Source organism: Mobula birostris, chromosome 22 (assembly GCF_030028105.1).
Source record: "Mobula birostris isolate sMobBir1 chromosome 22, sMobBir1.hap1, whole genome shotgun sequence".
Lineage (NCBI taxonomy): Eukaryota > Metazoa > Chordata > Chondrichthyes > Myliobatiformes > Myliobatidae > Mobula > Mobula birostris.
In genome coordinates this window covers 2,908,260-2,928,739 of record NC_092391.1, presented here as the reverse complement: position 1 = coordinate 2,928,739, position 20,480 = coordinate 2,908,260, and positions in this window count along the sequence as shown.

Below are 20,480 nucleotides of genomic sequence, written 5' to 3'. Positions count from 1 at the left end.
GGAGATTGTAGAAGATGAGGAGGTTGCAGAGGTTGAGGAGATGAGGAGGATGAGGAGGTTGTAGAGGCTGAGGAGATTGAAGAGGATGTGGAGATTGTAGAGGATGAGGAGATGAGGATGGGGAGGTTGTAGAGGCTGAGGAGATTGTAGAGGATGAGCAGGTTGTAGAGGCTGAGGAGGTTGCAGAGGATGAGGAGGTTGTAAAGGATGAGGAGATTGTAGAGGATGAGGAGATTGCAGAGGATGAGATGAGGAGGATGACGAGGTTGTGAAGGATGAGGAGATTGAAGAGGATGAGGAGGTTGTAGAGGATGAGAAGGTTGCAGAGGATGGGGAGATTGTAGAGGTTGAGGAGATTGAAGAGGATGTGGAGATTGCAGAGGATGAGGATATTGTAGAGGATGAGGAGACTGGAGAGGATGAGGAGATTGTAGAGGATGAGGAGATTGTAGAGGACGAGGAGGTTGTAGAGGATGAGGAGGTTTCAGAGTATGAGGAGATTGAAGAGGATGTGGAGATTGTAGAGGATGAGGAGGGTGAGGAGGTTGTAGAGGATGAGGAGGTTGCAGAGGATGAGGAGATGAGGAGGATGAGGAGGTAGTAGAGGATGAGGAGGTAGTAGAGGATGAGGAGGTTGCAGAGGCAGAGGAGATTGTAGAGGCAGAGGAGATTGTAGAGGATGAGGAGGTTTCAGAGGATGAGGAGGGTGTAGAGAATGAGGAGAGTGTAGAGGATGAGGAGTTTGTAGAGCATGAGGAGATTGTAGAGGATGAGGAGACTGGAGAGGATGAGGTGACTGGAGAGGATGAGGAGATTGTAGAGGCAGAGGAGATTGTAGAGGATGAGGAGGTTTCAGAGGATGAGGAGGGTGTAGAGAATGAGGAGAGTGTAGAGGATGAGGACTTTGTAGAGCATGAGGAGATTGTAGAGGATGAGGAGACTGGAGAGGATGAGGTGACTGGAGAGGATGAGGAGGTTGTAGAAGATGAGGAGACTGGAGAGGATGAGGAGATTGTAGAGGCTGAGGAGATTGTAGAGGATGAGGAGACTGGAGAGCATGAGGAGGTTGTAGAGGCTGAGGAGATTGCAGAGGATGAGGAGATTGCAGAGGATGAGGAGTTTGTAGAGGATGAGGAGATTGTAGAGGATGAGGAGACTGGAGAGGATGAGGAGATTGCAGAGGATGAAACGCTGGGGAGGATGAGGAGGTTGTAGAGGATGAAGAGATTGAAGAGGATGAGGAGATTGAAGTGGATGAGGAGGTTGTAGAGGATGAGGAGGTTGTAGAGGCTGAGGAGGTTGCAGAGGATGAGGAGATTGTAGAGGATGAGGAGACTGGAGAGGATGAGGAGATTGTAGAGGCTGAGGAGATTGTAGGGGATGAGGAGATGAGGAGGATGAGGAGGTTGTAGAGGCTGAGGATATTGTAGAGGGTGAGGAGATTGTAGAGGATGAGGAGATTGTAGAGGCTGAGGAGATTGAAGAGGATGAGGAGATTGTAGAGGATGAGGACGTTGTAGAGGCTGAGGAGGTTGCAGAGGATGAGGAGATTGTAGAGGATGAGGAGACTGGAGAGGATGAGGAGATTGTAGAGGCTGAGGAGATTGTAGGGGATGAGGAGATGAGGAGGATGAGGAGGTTGTAGAGGCTGAGGATATTGTAGAGGATGAGGAGATTGTAGAGGCTGAGGAGATTGTAGAGGATGAGGAGATGAGGAGGATGAGGTTGTAGAGGCTGAGGAGATTGAAGAGGATGTGGAGATTGCAGAGGATGAGGAGATTGTAGAGGATGAGGAGACTGGAGAGGATGAGGAGATTGTAGAGGCTGAGGAGATTGTAGAGGATGAGGAGATGAGGAGGATGAGGAGGTTGTAGAGGCTGAGGAGATTGAGGAGGATGTGTAGATTGTAGAGGATGAGGAGATGAGTAGGATGAGGAGGTTGTAGAGGGTGAGGAGATTGAAGAGGATGTGGAGATTGTAGAGGATGAGGAGATTTTAGAGGATGAGGAGGTTGCAGAGGTTGAGGAGATGAGGAGGTTGTAGAGGCTGAGGAGATTGAAGAAGATGTGGAGATTGTAGAGGATGAGGAGATGAGGAGGTTGTAGAGGCTGAGGAGATTGTAGAGGATGAGGAGGTTGTAGAGGCTGAGGAGATTGCAGAGGATGAGGAGGTTGTAAAGGATGAGGAGATTGTAGAGGATGAGGAGATTGCAGAGGATGAGATGTGGAGGATGACGAGGTTGTGGACGATAAGAAGATTGAAGAGGATGAGGAGGTTGTAGAGGATGAGGAGATTGTAGAGGATGAGGAGACTGGAGAGGGTGAGGAGACTGGAGAGGATGAGCAGTTTGCAGGGGATGAGGAGACTGGAGAGGATGAGGAGGTTGTAGAGGATGAGGAGGTTACAGAGGCTGAGGAGATTGTAGAGGATGAGGAGGTTGCAGAGGTTGAGGAGATGAGGAGGATGAGGAGGTTGTAGAGGCTGAGGAGATTGAAGAGGATGTGGAGATTGTAGAGGATGAGGAGATGAGGATGGGGAGGTTGTAGAGGCTGAGGAGATTGTAGAGGATGAGCAGGTTGTAGAGGCTGAGGAGATTGCAGAGGATGAGGAGGTTGTAAAGGATGAGGAGATTGTAGAGGATGAGGAGATTGCAGAGGATGAGATGAGGAGGATGACGAGGTTGTGAAGGATGAGGAGATTGAAGAGGATGAGGAGTTTGTAGAGGATGAGAAGGTTGCAGAGGATGGGGAGATTGTAGAGGTTGAGGAGATTGAAGAGGATGTGGAGATTGCAGAGGATGAGGATATTGTAGAGGATGAGGAGACTGGAGAGGATGAGGAGATTGTAGAGGATGAGGAGATTGTAGAGGACGAGGAGGTTGTAGAGGATGAGGAGGTTTCAGAGTATGAGGAGATTGAAGAGGATGTGGAGAATGTAGAGGATGAGGAGGGTGAGGAGGTTGTAGAGGATGAGGAGGTTGCAGAGGATGAGGAGATGAGGAGGATGAGGAGGTAGTAGAGGATGAGGAGGTAGTAGAGGATGAGGAGGTTGCAGAGGCAGAGGAGATTGTAGAGGCAGAGGAGATTGTAGAGGATGAGGAGGTTTCAGAGGATGAGGAGGGTGTAGAGAATGAGGAGAGTGTAGAGGATGAGGAGTTTGTAGAGCATGAGGAGATTGTAGAGGATGAGGAGACTGGAGAGGATGAGGTGACTGGAGAGGATGAGGAGATTGTAGAGGCAGAGGAGATTGTAGAGGATGAGGAGGTTTCAGAGGATGAGGAGGGTGTAGAGAATGAGGGGAGTGTAGAGGATGAGGAGTTTGTAGAGCATGAGGAGATTGTAGAGGATGAGGAGACTGGAGAGGATGAGGTGACTGGAGAGGATGAGGAGGTTGTAGAAGATGAGGAGACTGGAGAGGATGAGGAGATTGTAGAGGCTGAGGAGATTGTAGAGGATGAGGAGACTGGAGAGCATGAGGAGGTTGTAGAGGCTGAGGAGATTGCAGAGGATGAGGAGATTGCAGAGGATGAGGAGTTTGTAGAGGATGAGGAGATTGTAGAGGATGAGGAGACTGGAGAGGATGAGGAGATTGCAGAGGATGAAACGCTGGGGAGGATGAGGAGGTTGTAGAGGATGAAGAGATTGAAGAGGATGAGGAGATTGAAGTGGATGAGGAGGTTGTAGAGGATGAGGAGGTTGTAGAGGCTGAGGAGATGAGGAGGATGAGGAGGTTGTAGAGGCTGAGGATATTGTAGAGGATGAGGAGATTGTAGAGGATGAGGAGACTGGAGAGGATGAGGAGATTGTAGAGGCTGAGGAGATTGTAGGGGATGAGGAGATGAGGAGGATGAGGAGGTTGTAGAGGCTGAGGATATTGTAGAGGGTGAGGAGATTGTAGAGGATGAGGAGATTGTAGAGGCTGAGGAGATTGAAGAGGATGAGGAGATTGTAGAGGATGAGGACGTTGTAGAGGCTGAGGAGGTTGCAGAGGATGAGGAGATTGTAGAGGATGAGGAGACTGGAGAGGATGAGGAGATTGTAGAGGCTGAGGAGATTGTAGGGGATGAGGAGATGAGGAGGATGAGGAGGTTGTAGAGGCTGAGGATATTGTAGAGGATGAGGAGATTGTAGAGGCTGAGGAGATTGTAGAGGATGAGGAGATGAGGAGGATGAGGTTGTAGAGGCTGAGGAGATTGAAGAGGATGTGGAGATTGCAGAGGATGAGGAGATTGTAGAGGATGAGGAGACTGGAGAGGATGAGGAGATTGTAGAGGCTGAGGAGATTGTAGAGGATGAGGAGATGAGGAGGATGAGGAGGTTGTAGAGGCTGAGGAGATTGAGGAGGATGTGTAGATTGTAGAGGATGAGGAGATGAGTAGGATGAGGAGGTTGTAGAGGGTGAGGAGATTGAAGAGGATGTGGAGATTGTAGAGGATGAGGAGATTTTAGAGGATGAGGAGGTTGCAGAGGTTGAGGAGATGAGGAGGTTGTAGAGGCTGAGGAGATTGAAGAAGATGTGGAGATTGTAGAGGATGAGGAGATGAGGAGGTTGTAGAGGCTGAGGAGATTGTAGAGGATGAGGAGGTTATAGAGGCTGAGGAGATTGCAGAGGATGAGGAGGTTGTAAAGGATGAGGAGATTGTAGAGGATGAGGAGATTGCAGAGGATGAGATGTGGAGGATGACGAGGTTGTGGACGATAAGAAGATTGAAGAGGATGAGGAGGTTGTAGAGGATGAGGAGGTTGTAGAGGATGAGGAGACTGGAGAGGATGAGGAGATTCAACAGGATGTGGAGATTTAGAGGATGAGGAGATGAGGATGAGGAGGTTGTAGAGGCTGAGGAGATTGTAGAGGATGAGGAGATGAGGAGGATGAGGTTGTAGAGGATGCGGAGACTGGAGAGGATGAGGAGATTGTAGAGGCTGAGGAGATTGTAGAGGATGAGGAGATGAGGAGGATGAGGAGGTTGTAGAGGCTGAGGAGATTGAGGAGGATGTGTAGATTGTAGAGGATGAGGAGATGAGGAGGATGAGGAGGTTGTTGAGGATGAGGAGATTGAAGAGGATGTGGAGATTATAGAGGATGAGGAGGTTGTAGAGGCTGAGGAGGTTGCAGAGGTTGAGGAGATGAGGAGGATGAGGAAGTTGTAGAGGTTGAGGAGGTTGTCGAGGCTGAGGAGATTGAAGAGGATGTGGAGATTGTAGAGGATGAGGACATTGTAGAGGATGTGGAGGTTGTAGAGGATGAGGAGATTGCAGAGGATGAGGAGATGAGGAGGGTGAGGAGGTTGTAGAGGCTGAGGAGATTGTAGAGGCTGTGGAGATTGCAGAGGATGAGGAGCTGAGGAGGATGAGATGGTTGTAGAGTCTGAGGAGATTGTAGAGGCTGAGGAGATTGAAGAGGATGTGGAGATTGTAGAGGATGAGGAGATGAGGAGGATGAGATTGAAGAGGATGTGGAGATTGTAGAGGATGAGGAGGTTGTAGAGGCTGAGGAGATTGAAGAGGATGTGGAGATTGTAGAGGATGAGGCGGTTGTAGAGGATGAGGAGATTGCAGAGAATGAGGAGATGAGGAGGATGTGGGGATTGTAGAGGATGAGAAGGTTGTAGAGGATGAGGAGACTGGAGAGGATGAGGAGCTTGAACAGGATGTGGAGATTTAGAGGATGAGGAGATGAGGATGAGGAGGTTGTAGAGGCTGAGGAGATTGTAGAGGATGAGGAGATGAGGAGGATGAGGTTGTAGAGGCTGAGGAGATTGAAGAGGATGTGGAGATTGCAGAGGATGAGGAGATTGTAGAGGATGAGGAGATTGTAGAGGATGAGGAGATGAGGAGGATGAGGAGGTTGTAGAGGCTGAGGAGATTGAAGAGGATGTGTAGATTGTAGAGGATGAGGAGGATGAGGAGGTTGTAGAGGATGAGGAGATTGAAGAGGATGTGGAGATTGTATAGGATGAAGAGATTGTAGAGGATGAGGAGACTGGAGAGTATGAGGAGATTGAAGAGGGTGTGGAGATTATAGAGGATGAGGAGGTTGTAGAGGCTGAGGAGGTTGCGGAGGATGAGGAGATGAGGAGGATGAGGAAGTTGTAGAGGTTGAGGTGGTTGTCGAGGCTGAGGAGATTGAAGAGGATGTGGAGATTGTAGAGGATGAGGAGATTGTAGAGGATGAGGAGTTTTCAGAGGATGAGGAGGTTGTAGAGGATGAGGAGGTTGTAGAGGATGAGGAGATTGCAGAGAATGAGGAGATGAGGAGCATGTGGGGATTGTAGAGGATGAGAAGGTTGTAGAGGATGAGGAGACTGGAGAGGATGAGGAGATTGAACAGGATGTGGAGATTTAGAGGATGAGGAGGTTGTAGAGGCTGAGGAGATTGTAGAGGATGAGGAGATGAGGAGGATGAGGTTGTAGAGGCTGAGGAGATTGAAGAGGATGAGGAGATTGTAGAGGATGAGGAGATTGTAGAGGATGAGTATTTGCAGAGGATGAGATTGTAGGGGATTTGGAGATTGTAGAAGATGAGGAGGTTGCAGAGGATGAGGTTGTAAAGGATGAGGAGATTGTAGAGGATGATGAGGTTGTAGAGGATGAGGAGATGAGGAGGTTGTAGAGGCTGAGGAGATTGAAGAGGATGTGGAGTTTGCAGAGGATGAGGAGATTGTAGAGGATGAGGAGACTGGAGAAGATGAGGAGAATGTAGAGGCTGAGGAGATTGCAGAGGATGAGGAGATGAGGAGGGTGAGGAGGTTGTAGATGCTGAGGGGATTGAAGAGGATGTGGAGATTGCAGAGGATGAGGAGATGAGGAGGATGAGGAGGTTGTAGAGGCTAAGGAGATTGCAGAGGATGATGAGGTTGTAGAGGATGAGGAGATGAGGAGGTTGTAGAGGCTGAGGAGATTGAAGAGGATGTGGAGATTGCAGAGGATGAGGAGATTGTAGAGGATGAGGAGACTGGAGAAGATGAGGAGATTGTAGATGCTGAGGAGATTGAAGAGGATGTGGAGATTGCAGAGGATGAGGAGGTTTCAGAGGATGAGGAGGTTGTAGAGGATGAGGAGACTGGAGAAGATGAGGAGTTTGCAGGGGATGAGGAGATGAGGAGGATGAGGAGGTTTTAGAGGATGAGGAGGTTGTAGAGGATGAGGAGATTACAGAGGATGAGCAGATTGCAGAGGATGAGGAGACCGGAGAGGATGAGGAGATTGCAGAGGATGAGGAGATGAGGAGGATGAGGAGATGAGGAGGATGAGGAGGTGGTAGAGGATGAGGAGATTGTAGAGGATGAGGAGATTGTAGAGGATGATGAGGTTGTAGAGGATGAGGAGATCAGGAGGTTGTAGAGGCTGAGGAGATTGAAGAGGATGTGGAGATTGCAGAGGATGAGGAGATCAAGAGGATGAGGAGGTTTTAGAGGATGAGGAGATTGCAGAGGATGAGGAGATTGCAGAGGATGAGGAGACCGGAGAGGATGAGGAGATTGCAGAGGATGAGGAGATGAGGAGGATGAGGAGATGAGGAGGATGAGGAGGTCGTAGAGGATGAGGAGATTGAAGAGGATGAGGAGGTTGTAGAGGATGAGCAGATTGTAGAGGATGAGGAGATTGAAGAGGATGAGGAGGTTGCAGAGGATGAGAAGGTTGTAGAGGATGAGGAGACTGGAGAGGATGAAGAGATTGAAGAGGATGTGGAGATTGTAGAGGCTGATGAGTTTGTAGATGATGAGGAGGTTGTAGAGGATGAGAAGGTTGTAGAGGATGAGGAGACTGGAGAGGATGAGGAGATGAGGAGGATGAGGAGGTTGTAGAGGCTGAGGAGATTGGACAGGATGAGGAGATTGTACAGGCTGAGGAGATTGTAGAGGATGAGGAGATGAGGAGGATGAGGAGGTTGCAGAGGATGAGGAGGTTGAAGAGGATAAGGAGGTTACAGAGGATGAGGAGATTGTAGAGGCTGAGGAGATTGTAGAGGATGAGGAGGTTGCAGAGAATGAGGAGATTGCAGAAAATGAGGAGGTTGTAGAGGATGAGGAGATTGTAGAGGATGAGGAGACTGGAGAGGATGAGGAGCTTGCAGCGGATGAGGAGGTTGCAGAGGATGAGGAGATTGCAGAGGATGAGGAGATTGTAGAGGATGAGGAGACTGGAGAGGATGAGGAGATTGCAAAGGATGAGGAGATGAGGAGGATGAGGAGGTTGTAGAGGCTGAGGAGATTGTAGAGGATGAGGAGATTGTAGAGGATGTGGAGGTTTCACAGGATGAGGAGGTTGTAGAGGATGAGGAGACTGGAGAGGATGAGCAGTTTGCAGGGGATGAGGAGACTGGAGAGAATGAGGAGGTTGTAGGAGGATGAGGAGGTTGCAGAGGATGAGGAGGTTGTAGAGGATGAGGGGGTTACATAGGATGAGGAGATTGTAGAGGCTGAGGAGATTGTAGAGGATGAGGAGGTTGCAGAGGTTGAGGAGATGAGGAGGTTGTAGAGGCTGAGGAGATTGAAGAAGATGTGGAGATTGTAGAGGATGAGGAGATGAGGTGGATGAGGAGGTTGTAGAGGCTGAGGAGATTGTAGAGGATGAGGAGGTTGTAGAGGCTGAGGAGATTGCAGAGGATGAGGAGGTTTTAAAGGATGAGGAGATTGTAGAGGATGAGGAGATTTCAGAGGATGAGATGAGGAGGATGACGAGGTTGTGGAGGATAAGAAGATTGAAGAGGATGAGGAGGTTGTAGAGGTTGAGGAGGTTGTAGAGGATGAAAAGGTTGTAGAGGATGAGGAGGTTGTAGAGGCTGAGGAGGTTGTAGAGGATGAGGAGGTTTCAGAGGATGAGGAGGTTGTAGAGGATGTGGAGATTGCAGATGAGGAGATTGAAGAGGATGAGGAGTTTGCAGAGGATGAGGAGGTTACAGAGGATGAGGAGATTGTACAGGATCTGGAGGTTGTAGAGGGTGAGGAAGTTGCAGATGCTGAGGAGATTGAAGAGGATGTGGAGATTGTAGAGGATGAGGTTGCAGAGGATGTATGTGGAGGTTGTAAAGGATGAGATTGTAGAGGATGATGAGGTTGTAGAGGATGAGGAGATGAGGAGGATGAGGAGGTTGTAGAGGCTGAGGAGATTGAAGAGGATGTGGAGATTGCAGAGGATGAGGAGATTGTAGAGGATGAGGAGACTGGAGTGGATGAGGAGATTGCAGAGGATGAGGAGATTGCAGAAGATGAGGTGTTTGCAGAGGATGAGCAGTTTACAGAGGATGAGGAGATTGTAGAGGATGAGGAGATTGTAGAGGATGAGGAGGTTGCAGAGGATGAGATTGTAGGGGATTTGGAGATTGTAGAAGATGAGGAGGTTGCAGAGGATGAGGTTGTAAAGGATGAGGAGATTGTAGAGGATGATGAGGTTGTAGAGGATGAGGAGATGAGGAGGTTGTAGAGGCTGAGGAGATTGAAGAGGATGTGGAGTTTGCAGAGGATGAGGAGATTGTAGAGGATGAGGAGACTGGAGAAGATGAGGAGATTGTAGAGGCTGAGGAGATTGCAGAGGATGAGGAGATGAGGAGGGTGAGGAGGTTGTAGATGCTGAGGGGATGAAGAGGATGTGGAGATTGCAGAGGATGAGGAGATGAGGAGGATGAGGAGGTTGTAGAGGCTAAGGAGATTGCAGAGGATGATGAGGTTGTAGAGGATGAGGAGATGAGGAGGTTGTAGAGGCTGAAGAGATTGAAGAGGATGTGGAGATTGCAGAGGATGAGGAGATTGTAGAGGATGAGGAGACTGGAGAAGATGAGGAGATTGTAGATGCTGAGGAGATTGAAGAGGATGTGGAGATTCCAGAGGATGAGGAGGTTTCAGAGGATGAGGAGGTTGTAGAGGATGAGGAGATTGTAGAGGATGAGGAGACTGGAGAAGATGAGGAGTTTGCAGGGGATGAGGAGATGAGGAGGATGAGGAGGTTTTAGAGGATGAGGAGGTTGTAGAGGATGAGGAGATTACAGAGGATGAGCAGATTGCAGAGGATGAGGAGACCGGAGAGGAAGAGGAGATTGCAGAGGATGTGGAGATGAGGAGGATGAGGAGATGAGGAGGATGAGGAGGTGGTAGAGGATGAGGAGATTGTAGAGGATGAGGAGATTGTAGAGGATGATGAGGTTGTAGAGGATGAGGAGATCAGGAGGTTGTAGAGGCTGAGGAGATTGAAGAGGATGTGGAGATTGCAGAGGATGAGGAGATTGCAGAGGATGAGGAGATTGTAGAGGACGAGGAGGTTGTAGAGGATGAGGAGGTTTCAGAGGATGTGGAGGTTGTAGAGGATGAGGAGATTGTAGAGGATGAGGAGACTGGAGAGGATGAGGAGTTTGCAGGGGATGAGGAGATGAAGAGGATGAGGAGGTTTTAGAGGATGAGGAGGTTGTAGAGGATGAGGAGATTGCAGAGGATGAGGAGATTGCAGAGGATGAGGAGATGAGGAGGGTGAGGAGGTTGTAGATGCTGAGGGGATTGAAGAGGATGTGGAGATTGCAGAGGATGAGGAGATGAGGAGGATGAGGAGGTTGTAGAGGCTAAGGAGATTGCAGAGGATGATGAGGTTGTAGAGGATGAGGAGATGAGGAGGTTGTAGAGGCTGAGGAGATTGAAGAGGATGTGGAGATTGCAGAGGATGAGGAGATTGTAGAGGATGAGGAGACTGGAGAAGATGAGGAGATTGTAGATGCTGAGGAGATTGAAGAGGATGTGGAGATTGCTGAGGATGAGGAGGTTTCAGAGGATGAGGAGGTTGTAGAGGATGAGGAGATTGTAGAGGATGAGGAGACTGGAGAAGATGAGGAGTTTGCAGGGGATGAGGAGATGAGGAGGATGAGGAGGTTTTAGAGGATGAGGAGGTTGTAGAGGATGAGGAGATTACAGAGGATGAGCAGATTGCAGAGGATGAGGAGATGAGGAGGATGAGGAGATGAGGAGGATGAGGAGGTGGTAGAGGATGAGGAGATTGTAGAGGATGAGGAGATTGTAGAGGATGATGAGGTTGTAGAGGATGAGGAGATCAGGAGGTTGTAGAGGCTGAGGAGATTGAAGAGGATGTGGAGATTGCAGAGGATGAGGAGATTGCAGAGGATGAGGAGATTGTAGAGGACGAGGAGGTTGTAGATGATGAGGAGGTTTCAGAGGATGAGGAGGTTGTAGAGGATGAGGAGATTGTGGAGGATGAGGAGACTGGAGAGGATGAGGAGTTTGCAGGGGATGAGGAGATGAAGAGGATGAGGAGGTTTTAGAGGATGAGGAGGTTGTAGAGGATGAGGAGATTGCAGAGGATGAGGAGATTGCAGAGGATGAGGAGACCGGAGAGGATGAGGAGATTGCAGAGGATGAGGAGATGAGGAGGATGAGGAGATGAGGAGGATGAGGAGGTCGTAGAGGATGAGGAGATTGAAGAGGATGAGGAGGTTGTAGAGGATGAGCAGATTGTAGAGGATGAGGAGATTGAAGAGGATGAGGAGGTTGTAGAGGATGAGAAGGTTGTAGAGGATGAGGAGACTGGAGAGGATGAGGAAATTGAAGAGGATGTGGAGATTGTAGAGGCTGATGAGTTTGTAGATGATGAGGAGGTTGTAGAGGATGAGAAGGTTGTAGAGGATGAGGAGACTGGAGAGGATGAGGAGATGAGGAGGATGAGGAGGTTGTAGAGGTTGAGGAGATTGGACAGGATGAGGAGATGAGGAGGATGAGGAGATTGTAGAGGATGAGGAGACTGGAGAGGATGAGGAGATTGTAGAGGCTGAGGAGATTGTAGAGTATGAGGAGGTTGCAGAGGATGAGGAGGTTGAAGAGGATAAGGAGGTTACAGAGGATGAGGAGATTGTAGAGGCTGAGGAGATTGTAGAGGATGAGGAGGTTGCAGAGAATGAGGAGATTGCAGAAAATGAGGAGGTTGTAGAGGATGAGGAGATTGTAGAGGATGAGGAGACTGGAGAGGATGAGGAGTTTGCAGGGGATGAGGAGGTTGCAGAGGATGAGGAGATTGCAGAGGATGAGGAGATTGTAGAGGATGAGGAGACTGGAGAGGATGAGGAGATTGCAAAGGATGAGGAGATGAGGAGGATGAGGAGGTTGTAGAGGCTGAGGAGATTGTAGACGATGAGGAGATTGTAGAGGATGAGGAGGTTTCAGAGGATGAGGAGGTTGTAGAGGATGAGGAGACTGGAGAGGATGAGCAGTTTGCAGGGGATGAGGAGACTGGAGAGGATGAGGAGGTTGTAGAGGATGAGGAGGTTGCAGAGGATGAGGAGGTTGTAGAGGATGAGGGGGTTACATAGGATGAGGAGATTGTAGAGGCTGAGGAGATTGTAGAGGATGAGGAGGTTGCAGAGGTTGAGGAGATGAGGAGGTTGTAGAGGCTGAGGAGATTGAAGAAGATGTGGAGATTGTAGAGCATGAGGAGATGAGGAGGATGAGGAGGTTGTAGAGGCTGAGGAGATTGTAGAGGATGAGGAGGTTGTAGAGGCTGAGGAGATTGCTGAGGATGAGGAGGTTGTAAAGGATGAGGAGATTGTAGAGGATGAGGAGATTTCAGAGGATGAGATGAGGAGGATGACGAGGTTGTGGAGGATAAGAAGATTGAGGATGAGGAGGTTGTAGAGGTTGAGGAGGTTGTAGAGGATGAGAAGGTTGTAGAGGATGAGGAGGTTGTAGAGGCTGAGGAGGTTGTAGAGGATGAGGAGGTTTCAGAGGATGAGGAGGTTGTAGAGGATGTGGAGATTGCAGATGAGGAGATTGAAGAGGATGAGGAGTTTGCAGAGGATGAGGAGGTTACAGAGGATGAGGAGATTGTACAGGATCTGGAGGTTGTAGAGGGTGAGGAGGTTGCAGATGCTGAGGAGATTGAAGAGGATGTGGAGATTGTAGAGGATGAGGTTGCAGACGATGTATGTGGAGGTTGTAAAGGATGAGATTGTAGAGGATGATGAGGTTGTAGAGGATGAGGAGATGAGGAGGATGAGGAGGTTGTAGAGGCTGAGGAGATTGAAGAGGATGTGGAGATTGCAGAGGATGAGGAGATTGTAGAGGATGAGGAGACTGGAGTGGATGAGGAGATTGCAGAGGATGAGGAGATTGCAGAAGATGAGATGTTTGCAGAGGATGAGGAGGTTACAGAGGATGAGGAGATTGTAGAGGATGAGGAGATTGTAGAGGATGAGGAGGTTGCAGAGGATGAGATTGTAGGGGATTTGGAGATTGTAGAAGATGAGGAGGTTGCAGAGGATGAGGTTGTAAAGGATGAGGAGATTGTAGAGGATGATGAGGTTGTAGAGGATGAGGAGATGAGGAGGTTGTAGAGGCTGAGGAGATTGAAGAGGATGTGGAGTTTGCAGAGGATGAGGAGATTGTAGAGGATGAGGAGACTGGAGAAGATGAGGAGATTGTAGAGGCTGAGGAGATTGCAGAGGATGAGGAGATGAGGAGGGTGAGGAGGTTGTAGATGCTGAGGGGATTGAAGAGGATGTGGAGATTGCAGAGGATGAGGAGGTTGTAGAGGCTGAGGAGATTGAAGAGGATGTGGAGATTGTAGAGGATGAGGAGATGAGGAGGATGAGGAGGTTGTAGAGGCTGAGGAGATTGTAGAGGATGAGGAGGTTGTAGAGGCTGAGGAGATTGAAGAGGATGTGGAGATTGCAGAGGATGAGGAGATTGTAGAGGATGAGGAGACTGGAGTGGATGAGGAGATTGCAGAGGATGAGGAGATTGCAGAAGATGAGATGTTTGCAGAGGATGAGGAGGTTACAGAGGATGAGGAGATTGTAGAGGATGAGGAGATTGTAGAGGATGAGGAGGTTGCAGAGGATGAGATTGTAGGTGATTTGGAGATTGTAGAAGATGAGGAGGTTGCAGAGGATGAGGTTGTAAAGGATGAGGAGATTGTAGAGGATGATGAGGTTGTAGAGGATGAGGAGATGAGGAGGTTGTAGAGGCTGAGGAGATTGAAGAGGATGTGGAGTTTGCAGAGGATGAGGAGATTGTAGAGGATGAGGAGACTGGAGAAGATGAGGAGATTGTAGAGGCTGAGGAGATTGCAGAGGATGAGGAGATGAGGAGGGTGAGGAGGTTGTAGATGCTGAGGGGATTGAAGAGGATGTGGAGATTGCAGAGGATGAGGAGATGAGGAGGATGAGATTGAAGAGGATGTGGAGATTGTAGAGGATGAGGAGGTTGTAGAGGCTGAGGAGATTGAAGAGGATGTGGAGATTGTAAGGGATGAGGAGGTTGTAGAGGATGAGGAGATTGCAGAGAATGAGGAGATGAGGAGGATGTGGAGATTGTAGAGGATGAGGAGGTTGTAGAGGATGAGGAGATTGCAGAGAATGAGGAGATGAGGAGGATGAGGAGGTTCTGGAGGATGAGGAGACTGGAGAGGATGAGGAGATTGCAGAGGATGAGGAGGTTGTAGAGGCTGCGTAGATTGTAGAGGCTGAGGAGATTGTAGAGGATGAGGAGATGAGGAGGATGAGGAGGATGAGGAGGTTGTAGAGGATGAGGAGGTTGCAGAGGATGAGGAGATGAGGCGGATGAGGAGGTTTTAGAGGATGAGGAGGTTGTAGAGGATGAGGAGATTGCAGAGGATGAGGAGATTGAAGATGATGAGGAGACTGGAGAGGATAAGGAGATTGCAGAGGATGAGGGGATGAGGAGGATGAGGAGATGAGGAGGATGAGGAGGTTGTAGAGGCTGTGGAGATTGAAGAAGATGTGGAGATTGTAGAGGATGAGGAGATGAGGATGAGGAGGTTGTAGAGGCTGAGGAGATTGTTGAGGATGAGTCGGTTGTAGAGGCTGAGGAGATTGCAGAGGATGAGGAGGTTGTAGAGGGTGAGGAGATTGTAGAGGATGAGGAGGTTGTAGAGGCTGAGGAGATTGTAGAGGATGAGGAGATTGTAGAGGATGAGGAGGTTTCAGAGGATGAGGGGGTTGTAGAGGATGAGGAGACTGGAGAGGATGAGCAGTTTGCAGGGGATGAGGAGACTGGAGAGGATGAGGAGGTTGTAGAGGATGAGGAGGTTGCAGAGGATGAGGAGGTTGTAGAGGATGAGGGGGTTACATAGGATGAGGAGATTGTAGAGGCTGAGGAGATTGTAGAGGATGAGGAGGTTGCAGAGGTTGAGGAGATGAGGAGGTTGTAGAGGCTGAGGAGATTGAAGAAGATGTGGAGATTGTAGAGGATGAGGAGATGAGGAGGATGAGGAGGTTGTAGAGGCTGAGGAGATTGTAGAGGATGAGGAGGTTGTAGAGGCTGAGGAGATTGCAGAGGATGAGGAGGTTGTAAAGGATGAGGAGATTGTAGAGGATGAGGAGATTTTCAGAGGATGAGATGAGGAGGATGACGAGGTTGTGGAGGATAAGAAGATTGAAGAGGATGAGGAGGTTGTAGAGGTTGAGGAGGTTGTAGAGGATGAGGAGGTTTCAGAGGATGAGGAGGTTGTAGAGGATGTGGAGATTGCAGATGAGGAGATTGAAGAGGATGAGGAGTTTGCAGAGGATGAGGAGGTTACAGAGGATGAGGAGATTGTAGAGGATGAGGGATTGTAGAGGATGAGGAGGTTGCAGAGGATGAGATTGTAGGGGATTTGGAGATTGTAGAAGATGAGGAGGTTGCAGAGGATGAGGTTGTAATGGATGAGGAGATTGTAGAGGATGATGAGGTTGTAGAGGATGAGGAGATGAGGAGGTTGTAGAGGCTGAGGAGATTGAAGAGGATGTGGAGTTTGCAGAGGATGAGGAGATTGTAGAGGATGAGGAGACTGGAGAAGATGAGGAGATTGTAGAGGCTGAGGAGATTGCAGAGGATGAGGAGATGAGGAGGGTGAGGAGGTTGTAGATGCTGAGGGGATTGAAGAGGATGTGGAGATTGCAGAGGATGAGGAGATGAGGAGGATGAGGAGGTTGTAGAGGCTAAGGAGATTGCAGAGGATGATGAGGTTGTAGAGGATGAGGAGATGAGGAGGTTGTAGAGGCTGAGGAGATTGAAGAGGATGTGGAGATTGCAGAGGATGAGGAGATTGTAGAGGATGAGGAGACTGGAGAAGATGAGGAGATTGTAGATGCTGAGGAGATTGAAGAGGATGTGGAGATTGCAGAGGATGAGGAGGTTTCAGAGGATGAGGAGGTTGTAGAGGATGAGGAGATTGTAGAGGATGAGGAGACTGGAGAAGATGAGGAGTTTGCAGGGGATGAGGAGATGAGGAGGATGAGGAGGTTTTAGAGGATGAGGAGGTTGTAGAAGATGAGGAGATTACAGAGGATGAGCAGATTGCAGAGGATGAGGAGACCGGAGAGGATGAGGAGATTGCAGAGGATGAGGAGATGAGGAGGATGAGGAGATGAGGAGGATGAGGAGGTGGTAGAGGATGAGGAGATTGTAGAGGATGAGGAGATTGTAGAGGATGATGAGGTTGTAGAGGATGAGGAGATCAGGAGGTTGTAGAGGCTGAGGAGATTGAAGAGGATGTGGAGATTGCAGAGGATGAGGAGATTGCAGAGGATGAGGAGATTGTAGAGGACGAGGAGGTTGTACAGGATGAGGAGGTTTCAGAGGATGAGGAGGTTGTAGAGGATGAGGAGATTGTAGAGGATGAGGAGACTGGAGAGGATGAGGAGTTTGCAGGGGATGAGGAGATCAAGAGGATGCGGAGGTTTTAGAGGATGAGGAGGTTGTAGAGGATGAGGAGATTGCAGAGGATGAGGAGATTGCAGAGGATGAGGAGACCGGAGAGGATGAGGAGATTGCAGAGGATGAGGAGATGAGGAGGATGAGGAGATGAGGAGGATGAGGAGGTCGTAGAGGATGAGGAGATTGAAGAGGATGAGGAGGTTGTAGAGGATGAGCAGATTGTAGAGGATGAGGAGATTGAAGAGGATGAGGAGGTTGTAGAGGATGAGAAGTTTGTAGAGGATGAGGAGACTGGAGAGGATGAGGAGATTGAAGAGGATGTGGAGATTGTAGAGGCTGATGAGTTTGTAGATGATGAGGAGGTTGTAGAGGATGAGAAGGTTGTAGAGGATGAGGAGACTGGAGAGGATGAGGAGATGAGGAGGATGAGGAGGTTGAAGAGGCTGAGGAGATTGGACAGGATGAGGAGATGAGGAGGATGAGGAGATTGTAGAGGATGAGGAGACTGGAGAGGATGAGGAGATTGTAGAGGCTGAGGAGATTGTAGAGGATGAGGAGATGAGGAGGATGAGGAGGTTGCAGAGGATGAGGAGGTTGAAGAGGATAAGGAGGTTACAGAGGATGAGGAGATTGTAGAGGCTGAGGAGATTGTAGAGGATGAGGAGGTTGCAGAGAATGAGGAGATTGCAGAAAATGAGGAGGTTGTAGAGGACGAGGAGATTGTAGAGGATGAGGAGACTGGAGAGGATGAGGAGTTTGCAGGGGATGAGGAGGTTGCAGAGGATGAGGAGATTGCAGAGGATGAGGAGATTGTAGAGGATGAGGAGACTGGAGAGGATGAGGAGATTGCAAAGGATGAGGAGATGAGGAGGATGAGGAGGTTGTAGAGGCTGAGGAGATTGTAAAGGATGAGGAGGTTGCAGAGGATGAGATTGTAGAGGATGAGGTGATTGTAGAGGATGAGGAGGTTTCAGAGGATGAGGAGGTTGTAGAGGATGAGGAGACTGGAGAGGATGAGCAGTTTGCAGGGGATGAGGAGACTGGAGAGGATGAGGAGGTTGTAGAGGATGAGGAGGTTGCAGAGGATGAGGAGGTTGTAGAGGATGAGGGGGTTACACAGGATGAGGAGATTGTAGAGGCTGAGGAGATTGTAGAGGATGAGGAGGTTACAGAGGATGAGGAGATTGTAGAGGCTGAGGAGATTGTAGAGGATGAGGAGGTTGCAGAGGTTGAGGAGATGAGGAGGTTATAGAGGCTGAGGAGATTTCAGAGGATGAGATGAGGAGGATGACGAGGTTGTGGAGGATAAGAAGATTGAAGAGGATGAGGAGGTTGTAGAGGTTGAGGAGGTTGTAGAGGATGAGAAGGTTGTAGAGGATGAGGAGGTTGTAGAGGCTGAGGAGGTTGTAGAGGATGAGGAGGTTTCAGAGGATGAGGAGGTTGTAGAGGATGTGGAGATTGCAGATGAGGAGATTGAAGAGGATGAGGAGTTTGCAGAGGATGAGGAGGTTACAGATGATGAGGAGATTGTACAGGATCTGGAGGTTGTAGAGGGTGAGGAGGTTGCAGATGCTGAGGAGATTGAAGAGGATGTGGAGATTGTAGAGGATGAGGTTGCAGAGGATGTATATGGAGGTTGTAAAGGATGAGATTGTAGAGGATGATGAGGTTGTAGAGGATGAGGAGATGAGGAGGTTGTAGAGGCTGAGGAGATTGAAGAGGATGTGGAGTTTGCAGAGGATGAGGAGATTGTAGAGGATGAGGAGACTGGAGAAGATGAGGAGATTGTAGAGGCTGAGGAAATTGCAGAGGATGAGGAGATGAGGAGGATGAGATTGAAGAGGATGTGGAGATTGTAGAGGATGAGGAGGTTGTAGAGGCTGAGGAGATTGAAGAGGATGTGGAGATTGTAAGGGATGAGGAGGTTGTAGAGGATGAGGAGACTGCAGAGAATGAGGAGATGAGGAGGATGTGGAGATTGTAGAGGATGAGGAGGTTGTAGAGGATGAGGAGATTGCAGAGAATGAGGAGATGAGGAGGATGAGGAGGTTCTGGAGGATGAGGAGACTGGAGAGGATGAGGGGATTGCAGAGGATGAGGAGGTTGTAGAGGCTGCGTAGACTGTAGAGGCTGAGGAGATTGTAGAGGATGAGGAGATGAGGAAGATGAGGAGGATGAGGAGGTTGTAGAGGATGAGGAGGTTGCAGAGGATGAGGAAATGAGGCGGATGAGGAGGTTTTAGAGGATGAGGAGGTTGTAGAGGATGAGGAGATTGCAGAGGATGAGGAGATTGTAGAGGCTGAGGAGATTGCAGAGGATGAGGAGATGAGGAGGGTGAGGAGGTTGCAGATGCTGAGGAGATTGAAGAGGATGTGGAGATTGTAGAGGATGAGGTTGCAGTGGATGTGGAGGTTGTAAATGATGAGATTGTAGAGGATGATGAGTTTGTAGAGGATGAGGAGATGAGGAGGATGAGGAGGTTGTAGAGGCTGAGGAGATTGAAGAGGATGTGGAGATTGCAGAAGATGAGGAGATTGTAGAGGATGAGGAGACTGGAGTGGATGAGGAGATTGCAGAGGATGAGGAGATTGCAGAAGATGAGGAGTTTGCAGAGGATGAGGAGGTTACAGAGGATGAGGTTGTAGAGGATCTGGAGGTTGTAGAGGATGAGGAAGTTGTAGAGGCTGAGGAGATTGTAGAGGATGAGGAGGTTGCAGAGGTTGAGGAGATGAGGAGGTTATAGAGGCTGAGGAGATTTCAGAGGATGAGATGAGGAGGATGACGAGGTTGTGGAGGATAAGAAGATTGAAGAGGATGAGGAGGTTGTAGAGGTTGAGGAGGTTGTAGAGGATGAGAAGGTTGTAGAGGATGAGGAGGTTGTAGAGGCTGAGGAGGTTGTAGAGGATGAGGAGGTTTCAGAGGATGAGGAGGTTGTAGAGGATGTGGAGATTGCAGATGAGGAGATTGAAGAGGATGAGGAGTTTGCAGAGGATGAGGAGGTTACAGATGATGAGGAGATTGTACAGGATCTGGAGGTTGTAGAGGGTGAGGAGGTTGCAGATGCTGAGGAGATTGAAGAGGATGTGGAGATTGTAGAGGATGAGGTTGCAGAGGATGTATATGGAGGTTGTAAAGGATGAGATTGTAGAGGATGATGAGGTTGTAGAGGATGAGGAGATGAGGAGGTTGTAGAGGCTGAGGAGATTGAAGAGGATGTGGAGTTTGCAGAGGATGAGGAGATTGTAGAGGATGAGGAGACTGGAGAAGATGAGGAGATTGTAGAGGCTGAGGAGATTGCAGAGGATGAGGAGATGAGGAGGATGAGATTGAAGAGGATGTGGAGATTGTAGAGGATGAGGAGGTTGTAGAGGCTGAGGAGATTGAAGAGGATGTGGAGATTGTAAGGGATGAGGAGGTTGTAGAGGATGAGGAGACTGCAGAGAATGAGGAGATGAGGAGGATGTGGAGATTGTAGAGGATGAGGAGGTTGTAGAGGATGAGGAGATTGCAGAGAATGAGGAGATGAGGAGGATGAGGAGGTTCTGGAGGATGAGGAGACTGGAGAGGATGAGGGGATTGCAGAGGATGAGGAGGTTGTAGAGGCTGCGTAGACTGTAGAGGCTGAGGAGATTGTAGAGGATGAGGAGATGAGGAAGATGAGGAGGATGAGGAGGTTGTAGAGGATGAGGAGGTTGCAGAGGATGAGGAAATGAGGCGGATGAGGAGGTTTTAGAGGATGAGGAGGTTGTAGAGGATGAGGAGATTGCAGAGGATGAGGAGATTGTAGAGGCTGAGGAGATTACAGAGGATGAGGAGATGAGGAGGGTGAGGA